A 15,255-nucleotide genomic window follows, 5' to 3' on the forward strand; every position below is an offset into this window, starting at 1 on the left:
CAAGGGATTACTTCACATTTCTTCTAAGGAATGAAACCTTTTTTTTTTTTTTAAAAAAAAAAAAAAAAAAAGTTTATTTTGTATTACTCAGCAGTTCTTTTTGCTTTTTATTCTTCTATGGAAAGTTCTCTCTCTTTTTTTTTTTTTTTTTCCCCCTAATAAAGTGTTTATTACACAGTCCTGCACACTCACACATACACATGCGTACACACAAATGACAGAGCTCTTTATAAAGAGAAAACCAGGCTGGCGCTGCAAAAGTGCAGAGAAGATCTTTCGCTAAAATGATCTCAAGGTCAGTTTTGGGGGTCTTTAGGTTTCTATATTCAATCCAACCACGTTTCATGTCTCTGCTTTGCTTGCTTAACTTACAAGAAACTTGGGCACAATTTTGCTTGTGTTGGCAGTTTTTAGGTGTGGATTCATGCAGGCTATTTACAAGATGCCAAGGGATGTCAAATCCTGAACATGTGTTTTTGTCCTACAGTCATTCTCTGACAGCAGAAATAGTCTGCAGCTTATCAGATCCATTTGCTGATATTTAACATCTTTTTTTCCCGACAAAGGTTTGGGGTGAGATGAATTTTAATGTTTTCTGTGCTGAAGCTGACAAAAAAAAAAAAAAAAAAAAAAAAAAAAAAAAAAAAAAAAAAAAAAAGTCTTTACGCATCTAAGTTAGAAAGTGGAGCTTTAAGCTGTGACAGAAAAAAAAAAAAAAAAAAAAAACTACTCCCTTATTTACAAAATTTTTACTTTTCATACTTATATGTAATTTGTTTTATTTAAAACACTAAAGGTATTTGTTAAACATTTTACTCAATCAAGAGGTACAGATACTTTGTTACAGACTGAGACATACAGTTTAAGGAAAAGAATTCATTTTAATGTATATTCCTGATATAATTGACGAAACACTAAAAAGTCTGATTGTGATTTTTTTTACTGTGGTTATATTTCAATAAACTTGAGATAGATACAAAATTACATGTCCTCCTTTAAATATTAATTTGATAACAAACAACAACAAGAAAAGTAGTTTTTAAAACACAAAGATTTTGGTAAAACTGTCAAGTAAAATAGTGCTATCTGAGGCTATAATCCTAGACAATTTTAGGAAGCAGTGAACTCCCAAAATTGAGGGTTTTATAAAAATATATATGTTCTTGGATACAAGAAGAACTACACAGGGAAGAGACTAGAAACTTAAATAAGCATTTATATAGATATAGAAAGAGAGGTAGCATTTTGTAGAATATTTGCATATTATGAATACAAGCACAATGAGTGAGTTTAATTTTTCAGGCAAAAATTGCTAATGAAAAGGGGGAAATTTTTCATGAACCTGAGTCATAATAAATATTTGAACTGTGCCTACTATGTGAGACACCTTTTAAATTCATGGTGCCATATACCTATGTTTTCATGTAACAGCAGATTTGTCATCCTTGGTTTATGCAGACATCATTCTGTTATTCTGCTATTTTTCTTCACTAACCACCTTCATCAAGTTCTTTGTTTCAGCATAGCCTGTATGTTAAAACATGTCCAGTGCTATAACCTTATGCCTAGAGGTATTACGCAGCAGAAATAAGTTCCTAATTTTTTTCTGGCAGTGACAGAGAAAGCTAATCTGTAAATCTGAACGCTTGGTGTCTTCTCCAAAATTATCCAGACTACTTTTGTGCGCAGAAGTTGGGTTGTGCAAGCTGATGGTGTGTGGCTTGCCCCAGTAAGTTACGAAGAACAATCTACTTGAGAGGTTCCCAATTATTCTTACTTCTGGTCAGGTTAGATGTACAATTAGATCAAATCCCTGACAGATTTTTGGCTTCTCCAGTGTCAGGCCAAGCCTGTATTAGTCAAAGCGTACACAGATGGAAGTGATTTTTTTTTTTTTTTTTTTGGTTAGCTCTTACATGAATTTGATTGTCAACAAAATCTTTCTCAGCTTTCAGCAAACTTTGGAGTTGGCCTTCATATCTGAGGTGGGGTGTCCATTTCCACCATATGAGTTTGGCTTGGCAGAGGCAGTTCAGCTGATCAAAACTCATAGAATTTAAAACCAAATAGTTTGTACAGACCTCATAAACTAAACATTTCAAAGGAAAGGGACGTATAGGCAGAGGTGACTCCTGGGATCCTTCCTGCTCACGGTTTCCTCTTCTGCTGCTGTGCCGCCAGCTCTTCTCAATCTATTGCTGTTCCACTGGGCCTTGTCCTCTACTTTGTTGGCAAATAAGGTAAATGACCCCTATTCTGGCTGCCCATATGCTGCTAACATCACTGGTTTTGTTTCAGCAAACTGCATGAGGATGGTATAGACAGATGCCAAAAAAGAGGGCCCCCATAAGCCCAGTAGGCCCTGCTGTGAATCACCAGCATGCCAGGGTGAGTGGCAGCCGGCATCTCCTTGGTTATTGAAGAGAGCAGCTGTGTCACGTTCAGTTAGTTTACATCATAATCTAAATCAACCATGAAGGATGAAGATGCATAGAAGGAAAAACACAACAAAACAAAACAAAAACAATAAACTGAAGGGATGTGTTCAAACGAAGTCCTGTACACACTGCCTTTGGGTTCAGTCCTAACTAAACAGAGTGATTGCAGGAAAGGGATGGCTCGGTTGCCAATGCCTTACAAAGTGTCAGCCTAACATAAGAGAGAGCAGATTTGTCCTCTGCACGCAGATGCTTGTATTCTTATTATTCTTTCCCTCTGCTTCCACGTCCTTGTCTTCCTCGTGTAGCCCTGACATTTCATTAGTTCTCACCTCAGACTGCAAGCAGGTCCATGGAGAACACACAAATTCGTTACACTTTGGCACAAGGACTTGTGTTAATTGTGATACAGCTAAAGGCTGTTACTGCAGATTAAAGGACTCTGACACCTGTCCCCAAATCAGGGGTGCTGTTAGCTCAGCCTTTGGCTCCAAGAACTCTGATCATGCAGCAGTTTATTTTTCACAAAAGTATGATAAAATATGAAATGGCTTTATTTCTTGTATGTAAGGGGTTAATTAATTAATTAATTTCCTCTCCATGTGAAGCTGTGGGTTCACAGACCAAAAAAGAGGGCAAGGAAAGGGGCTATAAAAGGATGAGTGTGTGCTATGGGAACCATTTTGCTTTGAGTCAGGGAGGCTGAGGTGTTTTTACCACTCTTTGTGCTCATGTATGTAGCTTGGATGCAGATATGTAGGTTCTATAGAGTATGGTTTATAGGTAGCATTATAAAATAGGCTGAAAAGGTTTAGGTGTTGCTTCTCTTTTATACAATCCTGTGTTTTGAGGATTAGAACTTTTCAGTGTGACATCTGGGAAGATTTGGAACAAAGCTCTGGTATGAGAAAAATCACTTAATGAGCTCTAAAACGGGCCTTACAGAATTCTGTAATGAGATACCTTGAAGAGACTTTGAAAATGATAAGGATACAGTGAGCAGGATATAACACATAATCCTAGCTAAATTCTTTACTTTATTTCCTAAAAGAAGAGGGCAAATTTCCTTGTGACTGCTAGAAAGAAGTCCAGCTGTTTCAAACCACAGTGATTCCCAGCTCATCATAGCTAGTGTAGATTCCAGAAGCGGAGGTGAAACAGGCTGGTGGAGGTCTTGCTGGGGTGGCCAGGTTGTCATGCCAGCCCTTAAAGCATAGGTAGACTTATTTTTAAATTTATATTTTTCTGGCTGGGACTTGAGCTGTATTTCAGATGAACTCCATAACCTAGAGACATGGTGGAGACCAAGAAAGAAGAAGCAGCAGCAGGAAGAGGCAGCAGCAGGAAGAGCAGCAGTTGATCATCCTCTCACAGATGCAGCTGCTGAAAAACAAATGGAAGTCAGCAGTAGCTGAAGGCCTGCATTGGTTGAACGATCTGCTGAGGACTGTTCCAGGACGCTCCAGAGAAAATGATGAGGTTTGACAACTTTATTTCAAATATTTTGGTGGGCAGAATAGAATTCTCAATAGTGTATGTACCCTGTGGTATGGCACAGAACAGAGAGGTACTTAGTGGGTGTCCCTTGCAGCTTAGTGCTCTTCTGAGTGAAACATGGACCAGTGCCTACCCTAAATCTATTACTGAGTTTGGATGAGTTAGACAGGTCCTTGTCCACACTTATTGCTTACAAATTTTTCTCAGCGAGCTGCCTGTTAGAAACATCTTACTTCTCTGAGGGCCTAAGGGGGGAGCACAAGGTACAATGGCTCCCTGGGGCTGGAGTAGAACAAACATTGCATGGATACAAGTTTGGCTTGTTTCAAGAAGCTCCTTACAAAACTACAAAAACAAAACAAACAAACAAAAAATGCTTTTCTGTTTTGAGTGATATCTATTTGAGGAGATGTTGATTTTGTTGGTCCTTGGGGTGGTAACTCTAGTGCCAGGTTACACCAGCTGGTATTGTAGGTAAATGGGCTGCTTGTAGCAAAAGCTGTATCTGCAGAGTGCTGTGGGAAGCTGGGTTACTTCTCATCTCCTGTGAAAAGTTTTCAGATATGAAGACAAAGAATATTTACTCCAGATACCTCTCACTTTTCAAGCACAATACATACTTTCCCTTCTTTCTTCAAATGTGGTTCCTTTTACAAATCTCTGTGGAGAACAATACAATAATCAGCTCTTAACATCTAATTATGCCTTTCCCTTTATAAAAGAAACTCATATTCTTAAATAACACTTCCTGGCAGCAAAGAGCTTTGTGTCTCACTTTGAAAGAGGGGGAAAAACAATGCAACCCAACCCAAATATCTTCAGATCATTAATGTACAGGGAATTGGGTGCAGAATCCTTTCTTAGCTTCATCACTAGATGAAAATAATACTTAGCCTTAAGCACTTTACTGTGTTCTTGTACTGAATGCCAACAATAATCTAATCAGTTAACAATTCTTATTCTGATGATCATTTTCCTGTGAATTGTTTCAATGGTAGGGGAAAAAAAAAAAAAAGAATATAAATAAATGAGACATTTTTTGCTGGAAAGATGACGGCCAACCAAGAGTCCACTCTTTTGCTCTTGGCTCCTTGTAACAATTCAGGTTCTTCTCCCTGCTGGGTGAAATGTCAACCTGAAGGGCAGTAAGCTAAAAAAGGCCCTTTACTCTGAAATATTACCCCTGTTTTGCCCAGAGGCATTTTGTAGCCTAAGCAAAACACTTGAGGTCTGCAACTACTGGCCTACATGGCAACTTCCCTTTGTCTGTGCTGCAGGAATAAGGTTGGGTTTTGTTTCTTAATATAAGAATGATTGTGTTTTTTTCTTCTTGTGGAGTAAATTTCAGCCCCAAAAATGTATGATATGTGCTGCATTTGGTGCGCTCTCCCCGAGGCAAACCAGGGGATCTGTAAGTGGTACTATTTTTCCTATCAGCCCTGGAGAGTAGTGTGGCAGCCCTGCGTGTTATTAATGGATAAAATCTGAGCAGCAGCCAACCCCAAGGTGAACCCTATGCATTTAAAACATTTCATCAGACAGCTAAGTATTTTTTTTTCCTTCACTACAGCGGATATCTCTACTGCCACCACTCAATAGATCCCGATAGAAGAGAGCAATAGCTGGACTCACTAATGTGAAAATTGATAGTATGAGCTCTCCAATGAAATATAAACAGCTCTGTGTTTCTTAAGTGTCAATATCACGGGGCTGGACTGAGGAGGTGGTGTGGTGGATTAACCCTAGAATTATCCAGGAGGGGAGAGAAGCTGATAAATAGGAAATATTTGTCCAATCAGCCAGGGATCATTTCTGAAGTGGATAAGATGGGCTGCTGTTGACTCCCAGCTGCTGCCAGCTAGAAACTCAGCTACAGTTTACAGCTCCTGTTATTGGAGTGTTTCCGGAGGTAGGAGGAAGGTCAGACTGGACTCTTCTCTCCTCTCCCCCTCCCCTTTTGTCTGGAAGAATTGAGTAAAAGAAGGGAAGATGAATGGTGTGAGAATTAGGACTGCAACTCTGCAGATGCCTTTGCAGATGCACAGATGCAGGCACCCTGCACTGGGAGCAGTTCCTGGCAAGCTGCAACACTGCTGTCGAAACAGCATTTATTGGAAGAGCAGCTTACACTCAGGGGAAAACCTGCAATACGTGGAATATGCATGCTCACTTATGGAGAACTGAGACCTTGCCCACTCACTCCCTTTTACAGAAACACTTACCATAACCAGAAGGGACCCTGCAAGGGGCCCTACCTGCCTGCAAGGGCAGGGAGGTAGGCTGCCATTTGGATGTTTTCAGGGGTCAGATTACCTAAACCATTCCACTGTTACTGTCTCCATTCATGGATAATGAAGGAATGTTCCTGGCTCCTTCTGTTCTGGCTGAGAAACTGAAATCAGCCAAGTTGATTCCTTTGGTGTCATCAGAGTCACCTCCTGGTCCTACGCTGGACTTGACCAGGTGTGAGTTACAAATAACCCAGAGCAATGTTGTTCTTTTGTCAAAGAAATGGTTTCCATGGAAACTCTAAATATATCCAGGATTATGTAAGTTTATATCCAATATACCTCTGGAACATTTTTATAGGTAGGTTGCAGAAAGGCATTTTTGAAAAGAATTCATGTAACTTTCCTTGACATTTGTTCTTTTTGCAAAAAACAAGCAATTCTGCATAGTGGTTTTCAGTATTTAACTAGTAAGATTATGGAGTTAAATATGGGCAAACTGGTACAAATAAGCTTATCTTTGACTAGGAAGGGTTGTAGAAGGGTACAAATTTAAAAGGTGTAAAACATACATACTATAAATCATCACAAAGTCACTGAAAACCTCCTTGTAAATACATATTATATAAAGTGCTTTTCATGCCTATGTGGCCGGAGACTTGGACTTCTTAAGTTTCTTTTCTTCAGCTTGTTTACTGAGTTTTCAATCTGCTTGTTGAGGCTTAAGGACTCTTCTACTTGTGAGTCAACCCTAGAACCAAAGCACGTGGTGGAGGATCATACCGAAGTTGAGGGTACTTAACCCTGAGTGGGCAGACTGAAGATTTAGTAAACAAGCCGAAAAAGACTTGAGGTAAGGTGGCAGAGCAGCCCTTTGGGAGAAGGGAGAAAGGGAAATGTTATCAGGAGGGAATCTCAGCTGCACTGCAATAAATGTGTGAGGGAGGCCCTCCCTCCAAGCACTCTCAAATCAGCAGGGATTTTTTCTTCTTCTTTTAACTTAAGCAAGCTTCAGACATTTTCAGTGCCCTAACTCAAAGCTTTGTCACCAAGGTTTGAAAACAGCTGTTGGAACCCAAGACCTTACTCGGTGCCTCTTCCAGTCCCCAGTTTTGCCCAGGCCTGTTTTGATATTGCTGTAGGCTTTGTAGATATACAGTTTCCCCAGCCACAGCACTGGCAAACTGCAGGACTGAGCAGCTGAGACTTCAGAACAAGGCAGAGGTAAAAAAAAATAAATAAATAAAAATTAAAAAAAAAATCATGAAGTGTCCTAATAAATGAGAACTGGCAGCACCCAGCTAATTAAGACTGGTCTGGGAAGCAAAGACTAGAAATTGTTTTGGAGCTCAAAGAATACAATGCACCACTCAGAGCTTCGTTGGTCTTGCTTACAGTTAGAACTGGCCAAGTCACTCCCTCTTTTGCCGCCTTCTTACCATCTTCAAAATATACTGTTGTTTGAAGATAAAATAAATAAATAAAATAATAATAATAGAACAACATCCTTGCTGAATTTTTTTCCGCATTATTTGGTTAAGAATTTGACATGCCAAATAAAATTTTAAAATCTGCATTTGGAAGATTTTAGGTTGGATTTAAGGTATAACTTAATTTTCATAAAATGAAATACAGAATTCAGATTTATACAAACAAAATATTTTTTTAGATTTCAAACTTCCATTTTCCCATGCACAAGCTACAAATCTTTAATGTAGTCTGAGCATCTCATGTAATTCCATGACATCAAGAGCAGAGTTAAAAGACAAGAAATGAGTATCATGACAAAAAAAAAAAAAAAAAAAGACTGGAAGACCTTAAATCTGTGTCCATAGATCTGATCAAGGGGACTCTACAAAATCCTAGGACTGGCTGACTGCTTTTGGTCTACATGAACTTGTTATAGGTGGGGAACTTCTTTCTTTGAGAGGTCTCTCTGCTTGAGGAGGCTGGAATTCTTTAATGAAATATTGAAGATATATATATGAAAACATTTCATTATCTATTTTTATATTAACAATGCTTTTTTGAGAAAGCAATCCCCGTTTTCTGACAAACTAATGAGAGCTTAGTTTTCTGTTTATTATTAATGAGTATGTCCAAAAGTTTTGCTGACATGTTTATTATCAGTGGATCAAAGCTAGATTGATAAAATAAACTAATGTCATGAGTTGAGCTGTTTGGAAAGTTTTTCTGAGTAGCTGATGTAAAACTGAAGAGAAAGACATCCTGTGCCAGCTCTCCCTTTTTGGTTGGATAGAAAAGGCCATCAGATAGCAAATTCCTCTCCCCTCAGAGGGTAATGTTGAGAAAACCTGTGCATCCAAATAAGAGCAAAGCCAGGAACTGTCTGTGAGGAATAGTGTATACAGCTGAAACCAGGGCTTCTCTATCCTAGTAACAGCACATGAGATGACATGTATTGCTACCTCACTTGATTTTGCTTTGCTTCCTTCTCCTATAACTTTTCCATGGGCTGGAGTAGATATATGGGTACCAGGCTCTGAAAGTGGCACTGGGTTGGAAAAGGAAGGAAAGAAAAAAAAATAAACGGTAGCCTTATATGAAGGCTGGAAAAATTTTGGTGCTTTGGGAGGATGCCTTGCTCTTAAGTGACGGTGCAGTGTCACCAGTACGGTGTGTGTTTTCTCAGTTAAGTGCTTCTCTGGCTAGCAGTGGCAATGCAAACCTAGCAGGAGTGAGTGCTGGAGTGCCCTGAAGTTCATTAATGTGTGATCTGATTAAATAACTGTTCCAAGAAAAGGACACATTTATTGCTTGACTTCTCTGAGCCCCAAGACGGGGTCCTTAAATCTGGCAGGCTTCTCCCTGAATTTAACTCTCAGGTACTTGACAAAAGAAAATAACAGTGACATTACTTACCAGGAAGTCTAATTAATTAACTGCACTCTCTGTGCTAGGGAAGGGATGTTTCTGGGTGGCAAAACCATCTTTCAATTTAGTCCCATTTGATTCTCTCCAAAAACCATGTTTAAGGCCAGTAGTGAACTTTAACTACTCTCTTTAAGGATGAAGAAACTTCATCTGGCTTTAAGAAGCATGTGAAGATGAGGGAGGATAGTTTTGCCTTTCATGAGGCAAACCAAGGACAGGAGGCTTTGTATGTGTGCTGTGGAAAGTTTTTGAAACATCTCTCTTCCAAAAAGTCTGTAAAAATGCTGAGCTGAAAGACTCAAAGTAACTCACTTGAGACTCATTTTCAGTACAGCTAAAGTTCTGAAACCCAGACTGCAAAATCTCAGGAAGCAGCTGGGTTCCTAATTAAAACAAAACGTTAATAGATTTAGCAGGCCAAATTTATGCTTTTCAATTAAAAATGCTATTGGTCTTGGTATCTGCTTGTGTGCATGTGTGCACTCACGAGTGCTGGAGATAGGTATAAAATGGTGCTGGAATGCACCAAGGGCTTGGGTCAAACCTCTTGTCCATGCTGTGTGCTAAGGGATTTGGAACATCTTGGTACCCAGAGCATAACTTCAGAGCAGTAGAGTATGTGTCAAGACAAACGCAGTGTCAAGGGTTCTTCATGCATTTATTTCCTGACTACAGACTGTCCTTCTTCATGAAGGCATTTTTCTCACAATAAGTTTTTGATTTGAAAGCTACAAATATTTTACAGTCCGCATGATGAGTCCAAGCTATTTATTGACTGGTAGTAACCAGGAAGAATTTGTCCTTCAATTAGCCCTGCTGTTGATTGTGTTTTTTTGTTTTTTCCTCCACATACTGCTGAATTTCACACATCAGACCAGAGAATCCATTTGCTTCACTAGGGTGGCTCTTTCACAGACATTTCACTAAAACTGGGGCAAAAGCAATTTTGTTGTTGGTGTTATTAAAATTATTTTTATAGCTTGACAATATTTCTCATTATGCCAAATTTGATGAACTGATTTTATTTCCGTCTTTTTTTTTTTTGTACTGAGACAAAGATTGCATCTGTATGTTTTTATCACAAGAAAGAAAGAAAAAAGCCATGTGTTGCCTCAAAACACTAAGCTGCCGAAAAGTACTTTTGTTGCTTCAAAAAATGAGGCTAGGATCTCACATAGTTGCTTTTGAACAAGAATAAGCTAAATACTGCTGTAATTTGGTAAAAGCTAATTTCTCTTTTCAAGTTAAATAGAGGGCTACTTCTATAGATAATTCCTGCTCCACAAATAAATAAATAAATAAATAAATCCAATTCTGTGTTTTCAAAAGCTGATGAGAAGAGAAACTTCTCCCTGCAGTGAAATGTGAGGTAATTTTTAAAATCAGAAAACCTTCACACACACACACACACACACACACACACACACACACACACACACACACAAAAAAAAAAAAAAAAAAAAAAAGACAGGAGGAGACCATGTATCTCCCAGATCCTGTCCTCAGCTGATCACGGGACTTTCACTGTGCCTGACCCCTGCATGGTGTTCAAATGAAAATAGAAGCTTCAGTCCCACCTCCAGTCCTCTGAATATATAGATATTTATTCATTTGTGCTATAAATGGGGATCTTGGGGTTATCGGTTCACTGTAGCAGATTCCAAGGCAAAATTGGGCCCCTCTCTATATACAAACATTTGTAACAGCAAAAGACTCTGTGGGCGCTATGGCTAAATGCAGGCTGGCTGCTCCATCTGCCTAAAGATTTGCTGCAATGCTCATATTTAGTACATTGCTTTGCAAAGTGTTTTCTGAGATATCTTGATGGCAAGCAAACAAATTTCTCTTATATTGTATTATAATGGGCAGCACTGACCTGATTTATCCTTGCTACACAGAGTCACGCAGTGAAGATGAAGTGGTTTTGCATATTCTGGAAATGCAGCAGTCCCTGAGATGCATTTCGAGTTGTCATGCTGGCAGCCAGGGGAAAGGGGGAAAAGCTGTGTGAATTCCACAGTGCTGCACTGAAACCCTGGGAAGCTCATTTAGTCAGAGATTAAGTTATGGAGCTAAATCTGAAAGTGAGAAAGGAGAGGAAAAGCTATTGAAAACTGAGATTCTACTGCTGACTATGGAGGCCACATGACCCTGACACATAACTTTTACTGAGTTGACTATATCTCACTTCCTTTAAGTGCCTGTCCCTCCTGCTCACTCTCAAGGACTTGGCCAATCTCCTTTTGTAAATAGAACAATGCTTTATATTTCTCTATTACTCTGGAGTGACTATATCAATAATGCAGGAAAGGCATCTGTCCAGCACAATGAGATTATTTTTCTGATTTCGGTTGACAGTTATGGTAATAGTTTGGCAAACAATCTACTCCACCATCAATGACCACAGATTACAGCTGTTTTTAAAAATCTCAGCTGCTCCTGGAAACTTAGAAGATTGATTACATGGACAGAAAGAGACAGAAAGATGTGTCAAAAGCTTTTATGGCTGAAACTTTTAACTCTGTCTTGCTCCCTTTTTTGCCCTGATTCTGAAAGTCGATGTGCAGTCAGTCCCATAGTCGCCTTACGTGAGTGCAGAACATAATGAGTGGAGCAAGTAAACAAATGATCATGCTTCAAAGGGAATCGAGGAGCTGCTTTGCACCAAACCATTCAAAAACCAGAGTGGGAGCTGTAAAATAACTGGCAAGGCTTTTACATTACTGAAAATGCAAAGTTTTGCATATTATTTCCTCTGCAATACAAGGAAGGTGCTGTATGCAGGATCAGAGCTTTCCTGGATCAGGTTCAGAGGGCTGAGCAAACCCTGAAAACTTCAGCCAGCTCTGGGTGGGGTGAAGATGTTGGTGTACCCTCCTGACTGAGGTGCTGGGGAAGGTGGCCAGGGCTTGCCCTTTTTTCCACTTACAATCTGAATTTGCTCTCATGGCTTTCTTAAGGTCTCATTGGGCAGCTAATGGATTCGACTGGGAGGTACCTCCAGGGTGATAAGAAAATCCCTGACAAAAAGCCTTATTTCCTTTCGTTATACATGTTATTTATCTCATGTGAATCAGAACTGGGGCCTTACAATCAAATATGAACCTTACAGAGCTTAACACTACATTAAAGGGCTCATAACTTCCAATAGTTAGAGTGGAAAATGGACTGTTTCATATGTATATGCCCTTTATGCAAAGAACAAGAATAACACCATGAGATCTGTGTGTCTGACTAGCCCTGGAATTTCAGATACTGAACGTTCACAGTGAACTGCTCAGGGACAAATTTGCAGAACAAGAATTATCCTTAGAAATTATTCAGTAGATATTTTCAATTTGAGTAACAACAGAGGAGAGAATATCAGAGGCTGCTTGTGGACAGGGCCATGGACAGGGAGAAGGAAAAAAAAAAAAAGGTTGATTCATAAAATAAATTATTCCCTATGAATTATTCACGCAGGGCTATCTTAACTGTTATACCTACTTTCCTGGCCTCCCTACAGGGGTTGACAATAATGCAGCTTTGTCAGTTTCTAGACTTTGATTTTAGCAGGAATAAAATCTCGGAGTGTGCAGTTAGGTCTACCAGAGTCAGTCAGGAGGTGAATTTGGTCCTACGAGTTGATTTTTCTCATTGGCCATGACAGTGGTATGTTATCAGCAATCATGAACCCAGAAGATGCAGTCAAGAATATTAGTCAGAAAAAAAAAGCAAAAAAAGTCCATTACAGCAATCTCCTGATGTTTCTTTTCCTTTCTAGTTAAAGAGCAAAAACACTCAAAGCAGTGGTGAATGTGGATTAAGAATCTGGCTGTTCAAGCTCTCAAAATTCAGGTGGGTTCATCTGTTTTATGAACTCTTTACCTAGGCCCCAATTAGTATTATATTAACCTCCTTAAATATCAGATTGCTGTGATCTTACAATACTCCAAAATGGTCTATTAGCTACCCTATTTCCTGGCTCTGTCAGATGAAAATGTCTACAGTAGGTCACCTGAAAGCATTACTCAATTAATTCAGTGAGCTGCAGTGGGTACCCAGGATGTCTACCAAGCACAGGGAGCTCAGAGGGTTTCTATTAGAAAGCCTTACGTTTTTACATTACAAGTGCATGTAAACATGATCTGAGGACTCATGCACCTGGATCCTTGAAAGAACTAAACCTTGACCTCCTGCTGAAATTGATAAGAATTAGGTGCTTAAGTCCCATGAAGAAGTAGTGCCACAATATCTTCAGTGGCTTTGGATTAAATCTCAGGCAAATTAAATTATTAATTTTGGATAGTGTGAACACCATATTGAGCCATCAAATATTCTGTGCATATTGCAGTTTACAAGAAAGGAATGAGATATTTCAATTTTTGGAGTTCCAGAGATGCAGGAGATTTTGCAGGTGGGCTTGGGGGAAAATCTCATTTTGTTTTCTAAGCCTATCCAATCATCTCCTACTGAAAGTTACTCAAGCTGTTGCTTTGAAAAAGCCTTCTGGGTAACTAGCTGTATATTTCAGAATCTGGCTTTAAATAGGCTTTGAAAATGCAAGTTAAGCTCCCAAGCCAGCAAGACATTTTGTAGGTTTTACCTGAGGTGCCTGTTATATAATTCTATGACACCACGTAAAACCTACCGCTGCTTGTGGAGTCATGGCATTTCCTTTACTGAATCCTTGCTAAATCAATCCAAAGTGCCATTTCCCATCTCCTTTCCCAATCATGGCTCATTAAGCATTGTGCAGAATGTAATCTATTAGCAGTGATTTCCCTGGCTGGTGAGAGAATCATTATGAGTCGCTACCTTTTATAAAACAAACAAACCAAACAAACAAACCCCCCCAACATTATAAGGCCTGCCACCATTAAAGAGATTGAATGCAGGAGGTGTGTATTTATGCCATTGAGCCAACTTAAATGTTCATAAAGACGATGAAACTTCAGTATCCTGAGTCGTTGATTTCGAGCTTCAGGTCAGAGACAGATGACTTCATGCTGAGATTTATTACTAAGAGGCGAAGCTTTGGAGTTTGTGTCAAGGTGGGCTCATCCATCACAGGAAGAATTCTGCCATAATATTCTGCTGTCAGATCCCATCTACCCTTGATCAATCTATCAGTCGGCCTACTTAGGAAATTGTACATAAACCCAATATAATCTGATTAGACATCCAAAACCACCGTCAATGGTTAATCATGCAGGTAAATTGTACTGTGCTAAATATGATTCCTTTCCTAGAGCATGCACATGGTGTAAGACATGGCAGGGAATGTCCCCAGATAGCTGTCTGCCTGAGGAAATTCTCAGTCCTCTGTGCCTGGGGAGCAAGTGTTAGTGCAGTATATCCCTGTTAAAAATCCAAATCATCCAAAATCATCTGCTTCTTGTGTATGTGTGGAAAAGCAATAGTTTGTACTTCTAAAGTCTGGGTATCAAATTTTAGCACGTTTTGCAGGTGAAAATGTTGGTGTTTATCAGCAGGTACAGAGAATAGGCTATTTCAAGTTAGTATGGTAATGTTAGCAGCATTTAGTGGTATCTAGTTGTGGGCTCTGTGATATAAATATCTGAACTCTGATTCAGGAAGGTGGACTTAGTGAATTTTTGGTTAGATTTTTAAACGTGGATTTCTGAACCTTAGGCGACTTTCAGACAAAGAAATCACTGCTTCACTGGACAGATTTGTAAAATTACTATAAAGTCTTGAGTGTCCCTTATTAGAAAAGCTCCATAGGGTAAGGCAATCATTTAAATATCAATCAATAATAAATATCAATCAAATAAAATTGAGCATTCTTGTACAGTAGCACTTACACAATGAAATCATAAAATGGTAATTTCCCTCTGATTTGAATCGCATCACATTCCACTTTATTTCCAAAGAAATACTCAGATCATACAGTTGAACAGAACCTTGATCCCATTATGCCAATTTGAATATTTGGTCCTTCCAAGGCACAGCTGAGATTTGGGACTGCTGGGTTACAATGCTGAGCTCCCATGGTTTAGCAACTGATGCTGAGCTTCAGTGTGGCTGAGACATTAAGAGAGATGAATTTTCCAAAATGGGGCAGACCAGTGAACTGTGCTGGCAGTGTAATTCCATTACTTTCAAGGAGTTGAGTCTGTTATAGCCAGTCAAGCTGAACAATGTTGTACCTTAAAGAAAAAGAAAAAAAAAAAGAAAAAAAAAAGTTTGATTTC

General features: G+C 39.2%; 1 long non-coding RNA gene across 1 annotated transcript in view; it reads left to right on the forward strand.

Annotated features, from left to right (window-relative positions):
* Positions 1-3,150: 3,150 nt before the first annotated feature.
* Positions 3,151-15,255, forward strand: part of LOC311443066 — a 34,019-nt gene continuing 21,914 nt past the window's right edge. Inside the window, exons 1-3 of the long non-coding RNA XR_014697057.1 lie at positions 3,151-3,171; positions 3,729-3,917; positions 12,822-12,895. This is a non-coding gene — a long non-coding RNA (uncharacterized lncRNA). The remainder of the gene's footprint in view (positions 3,172-3,728; positions 3,918-12,821; positions 12,896-15,255) is intronic.

The sequence above is a fragment of the Aythya ferina genome (assembly GCF_964211825.1).
Source record: "Aythya ferina genome assembly, chromosome: 11".
NCBI lineage: Eukaryota > Metazoa > Chordata > Aves > Anseriformes > Anatidae > Aythya > Aythya ferina.